Genomic DNA, 5,531 nt, shown 5'->3' with positions numbered 1-5,531 from the left:
TAGACAGTTGTATTTCAGCGATCGGCTCATCACGCCATCGCCGTTGTCTCACATGAGGCATGCACCGCCCGGTCTTCCTCACATGTGCTAAGCAACTCTACAATCAACAAGTCTCCTACACCGCCTGGAGGGGAGGGGGAGTATTGTAGTGGACGTCTCCCCTACAACTGCGTATCTCATTCCAATGTGCCGCCTCCCCTACCAACCAAGCGAGAGCTGTCCCCAGATGTTACCGTATCTTAGCAACGGAACTAGTCACCGGCTACTTCTCGGGTTTTCCCACCATGACTCATAGCGGCTGCTGCGGGGTATATAAGCTCTGTCTCTCCCTTGAGATTCAGTCTGACCAATCTTCTTGAACAAGCAACACCTCCTCCTCCGCCGCTGCCTCGCTGCCCCTCGCATCTCCTCGCCTGCCTGGCGGTCCTCGCTCCCGCCAGCGAGCATGTCCTTCTCTGAGCTTCCTCACCAACCAACTCTCATTCTGCCCATTTTCCTGAACAAGCAACATCTCCTCCAGCAAGCTCCACGCTGTTAACATTTCATTCAACCAGGAGGCCAGCAACAGGCAACACTCTCTCTAATGAAGCTCCTGCACATCTACCTCCTTCAACAAGGTACTCACCGCACGTCTCTACCAAGCAGCCCCTCACCACACAGCACCTCCAGCACCAGACTGTCTATCATGTGACTTGTATATTATACAAGAAAACCACATTAGAGTTTCCTTCCATCCTGAGTGCTAGACAACATTAATATCTCGATACCCCTACAATGGTGACTCCCGGAGATTAGCACTCACACAGGATGGAGGAGACACTGATCACGCTCCCAGTCTTCAAGCAGACACCGGCTCCTCTTCCTGCCTCACGCACCACATTCTGACGACCCCAGCACACCCGTCCTGCCTCAGACGCCGACCCCGGCCCAGCAGTACCTGCCGTGAGGGAAGCACACAACATCCATCGCCTCCACACCCCCTCTTTTCTCCCTCAGGTACTCCCTGCTAATGTCCTGCACCCTGCTGCTGTCGTGGACCCAGCTGCTGTCATGAGCCCTAATCCGCTTCTGCTGACACAGCCCCTGCTCCTGACCCAGGCCCACACACACCCCAGCAGGCGCATCTGACGACCCTGTACCTGTCGTGAGGGAAGCACACCAATCATCGCCTCCACACACCCTTTTTCTCCCTTCTCCCACAGATAGTGTGTATCTAGACAGTTGTATTTCAGCGATCGGCTCATCACGCCATCGCCGTTGTCTCACATGAGGCATGCACCGCCCTGTCTTCCTCACATGTGCTAAGCAACTCTACAATCAACAAGTCTCCTACACCGCCTGGAGGGGAGGGGGAGTATTGTAGTGGACTTCTCCCCTACAACTGCCTACAACTGCATAGCAGCTCACCACCTGCTATCGCATTCCAATGTGCCGCCTTCTCTAGCAACCAACCAGATGTTACCGTATCTTAGCAACGAAACTATTCACGGGCTACTTCTTTCTTTTCCCACCATGACTCATAGCCGCTGCTGCGGTTCTATAAGCTCTGTCTCATCCGAGCTCACGGTTTTCATTGCATCTGCCTGCCATAGACCAGAGTCTATCATATAACTTATATATATTATATAAGAAAACCACATTAGAGTTTCCTTCCATCCTGAGTGCTAGACAACTTTAATATCTCGATACCCCTACAATGGGGTCACTCCGGGGTCACCATTGTAGGGGTATCGAGATATTAATGTTGTCTAGCACTCAGGATGGAAGGAAACTCTAATGTGGTTTTCTTGTATAATATATAAGTCATATGATAGACAGTCTGGTGCTGGAGATGCCGTGTGGTGGGGAGCAGCTCAGTAGAAGACGTTCGGGAGTATCGTGTTGAAGGAGGTAGATGTGCAGGAGCTTCGTTAGAGAAGGTGTTGCCTGTTGCTGGCCTCCTGGTTGAATGAAATGTTAACAGCGTGGAGCTTGCTGGAGGAGATGTTGCTTGTTCAGGAAAATGGGCAGAATGAGAGTTGGTTGGTGAGGAAGCTCAGAGAAGGACATGCTCGCTGGCGGGAGCGAGGACCGCCAGGCAGGTGGAGGAGAGGCGAGGGTCGCCAGGCAGCGGCAGAGGAGGAGGTGTTGCTTGTTCAAGAAGAATGGTCAGAATGAATCTCAAGGGAGAGACAGAGCTTATATACACCGCAGCAGCGGCTATGAGTCATGGTGGGAAAACCCGAGAAGTAGCCGGTGAATAGTTTCGTTGCTAAGATACGGTAACATCTGGTTGGTTGCTAGGGAAGGCGGCACATTGGAATGCGATAGCAGGTGGTGAGCTGCTACGCAGTTGTAGGCAGTTGTAGGGGAGAAGTCCACTACACCACCATAACTCAGATGGACTCACACATGGTACTTGGTCTACCTTCACTACACCCTCTCTGAGTCGAGTGCTGTTGTATTATGCTGAGAGAGAGAGATTAATACATGTACAGTAAGATACACGGTGTGTGGCCCCTTACAGTCACCCACCTATACGTACACAGACCACACATAAACAAAGTGTACTCCGTGCCCCTCGCCGCTGTGCTGGGAACATCAACAAACAAGACGTGTTGACAGGAGCTTAGGGCCTATCAAGGGTATTGAGGCCCCGCAGGTAGAAAATACGAGGGTTTGTTTTACTATAGAGATTGGTTTGAGCTGCTATTATGTCTCACTAGAACGACCAACTCACTCCAGCGACCACCTCTCTCATCCAGCACCCTGAACCCCCCATCATTCTCACCCACCACACACACACACACACACACCATGCATTATAATTAAGAAACAGAAAGAACTCCTGAAGAAAAATTAATTATAAGTTTTTTAGATGTGATCTGCGAATGAACAAAATCTAATATCAAACTCAAAGGTAAATGTAGATAAAAAAATAACTAGAAATTACCCCAAGAGAGAGAGAAAAAGATAGGAACTGAAAGATAAGACGATAACATCCACTAAGCAGATTCTTCATATCGGAGGCCACTGGTGGGACGAAATGATTTGTCGACTATTGGAAAGAATTATAAAACGTTGGAGAGGTGAGAAAAGCTATAATGATCATGTAAGGATAGGAATGAAGGATAAAGAATAGGTGTAGGACAAGGTATAAATGGATAAGAGGGGAAATATTCGAGAAGGATATTGATGTGGGAGACTGGGAGGTGAGGGTGGTGGATGAGTGGTGGATGAGTGGTGGATGAGGATGGTGGATGAGGGTGGTGGATGAGTGGTGAATGAGTGGTGGATGAGGGTGGTGGATGAGGATGGTGGATGAGTGATGGATGAGGGTGGTGGATGAGGATGGTGGATGAGGGTGGTGGATGAGTGGTGGATGAGGATGGTGGATGAGTGATGGATGAGGATGGTGGATGAGGGTGGCGGATGAGTGATGGATGAAGGTGATGGATGAGGGTGGTGGATGAGGATGGTGGATGAGTGGTGGATGAGAATGAAGGACGAGGGTGGTGAATGAAATCTGTGTCTGCCTGTTTGTTTGTGTACCTCTGTTTGCTTGTCCATTATCCTGGATCAACTTCTCAGGCATCACATTACCACAATGTTTCATCCCTTTCTTATTATACTCAATTATTACCAACTTGAACACGAAACACTGAGCCCCACTTACAAATTAACAAAATTGACTCAAAAGACTGGAGTTGAGTCCATGTTGAGCCCAGATGAAAGACTCTTGAATATATCACTACTTCCATATATGATCACTATAATAATTCCAAATTAATTCCATATATAAATGTTGTAAACAAAATCGCCTTCCGGCAGGTGTGTTTATGCCTTGATACACAACTTTCTACTTTATCTTTCATTAGTAAAATATTTCAGGTGTTTTGAAGTACTTTGTCACAGTAACACATGATGATTAAACTACCAGAGACAGCATGACCTCATCAGTGTTGAAAATGATATTTGTTTTATAAATTAGCTACGGCAGTCATCAGCTGTGACGCTTTTACAATTTACCAGTGTTATATTTTAGGAAGAGCTTCGGTAGTCGCTTTCACAAGATTTAGGGTGTGTTTATAATATTGATGTTAAATTATTAGCAATGGTTCCACGTGTGGTTTTGTGTTACAGATATAACAATACGAGATAAAAATACTGACTTGTTTTAATTAACCCAACAATATCGTCACTCACAGCAAATAACAGTACACTCTGAAGGCTCAAGTCATCTTTAATGAAACATAACTTTAAAGGAAACTGTACCTAACTTTCACTTGTAATTATTATTTAAAAAAATTAATTGAGGCAAAATCAAACAGGGTAAAAATAAATTAAAATATAAAACTGATACATGAGGTTTTAAAATCAGTCAACGCTATTAGCTGTATTCTACACCCAGCCGGGGTATGTACACACTGTATATTTTACACCAGTGTCGCTCTTGTATATTGATAAAATGTGTATGTATCAGGTTTTTAAATTTAAAATAAAAGGCTTTGAATTGTAGTCTAAAAATGTTTGGACTTGACTTTAACCAGCCGGACTTGGACTTAAAACTGTGTACCTTGGCATGGACGGGGTTAATGTGACTCACACACTGCCTGGGCCTCACATAAAACAAAACGCACATCACATTTCCATTACGCGTCAATATGCTCATAAATATATAAGAACAGACTGTCATATCATTTTATTTACTGATTTTAATTGGTTGTTTCACTACTCTAATATTTGTTATAATGAGAACAAACATGATGGAGAGACGCTCAACCGACGCTGGGGTAGTGGACACAAACCGTCACGTGTTTGGTCCAACAGCGTCAACTAGATGAGTACTGCATCATGTGTTAAACTGTGCTAATGTTTGTGTGTGTGTGTGTGTGTGTGTGAGTATCAATTTGAATGTATGTATAAAAATTTTACGTATTATTTTGTTTAATTTACAGCTTCGTCGTCCAGAGTATCCGGAAGAAACCTGCCATCCAATCCGAGGAATGAAACCTGGACGCAGTAGTGAGAAGCAAAACTGTAGCACCAACAACTTGAAAATGTTGCCACTGGCCCATATGGGGATCGAACCCACGACATCCGCGTTATTAGCACGGCGCTCTAACCAACTGAGCTAACAGGCCTTGTGAGTGTAGACGTTTAAAAAACAAAAAAATACAAACCAATAATTAACGAGGTACAGTCACCGAAAAAAGTCCTGTCGCGAACCATGAATCGACTCTTGAATCCGAAGCATTTAAGGACCGAATAATGTATCAGTGTCTACTGCTTTGGGTTCACGTGTCTGAATCTCGGGGTTCGTGGTTCGCGACAGGACTTTTTTGGGTGACTGTACCTGTACATTAAATTAAATTATTGATCGAAAGTGCGCTAGGGTACAGACAGCCAGAGACCCATCGTCCCCACCCTACTCGCCATTTTACCTGGCAATATTTGGTTAAGTAAGGCAGTACGTAATAAGGATTGTGATTGGTGGATCTATTTTCGGCGGCATTACTGTCAGGATAAATATAAAGCAAACCAAAGGTAAC

General features: G+C 45.5%; 1 non-coding gene across 1 annotated transcript; it reads right to left on the bottom strand.

Moving 5' to 3' along the window:
• Positions 1–5,049: 5,049 nt before the first annotated feature.
• Trnai-aau lies at positions 5,050–5,123 on the bottom strand. Its single transcript has one exon. It is a non-coding gene; the product is annotated as a tRNA-Ile (tRNA).
• Between the last annotated feature and the right edge of the window lie 408 nt (positions 5,124–5,531).

The sequence above is a fragment of the Homarus americanus genome, unplaced genomic scaffold (genome assembly GCF_018991925.1).
Source record: "Homarus americanus isolate GMGI-L3 unplaced genomic scaffold, GMGI_Hamer_2.0 scaffold19632, whole genome shotgun sequence".
NCBI classification, from domain to species: domain Eukaryota; kingdom Metazoa; phylum Arthropoda; class Malacostraca; order Decapoda; family Nephropidae; genus Homarus; species Homarus americanus.
The sequence above is the reverse complement of the archived record's forward strand: the minus strand, read 5'-3'. Positions and strand labels throughout refer to the sequence as shown.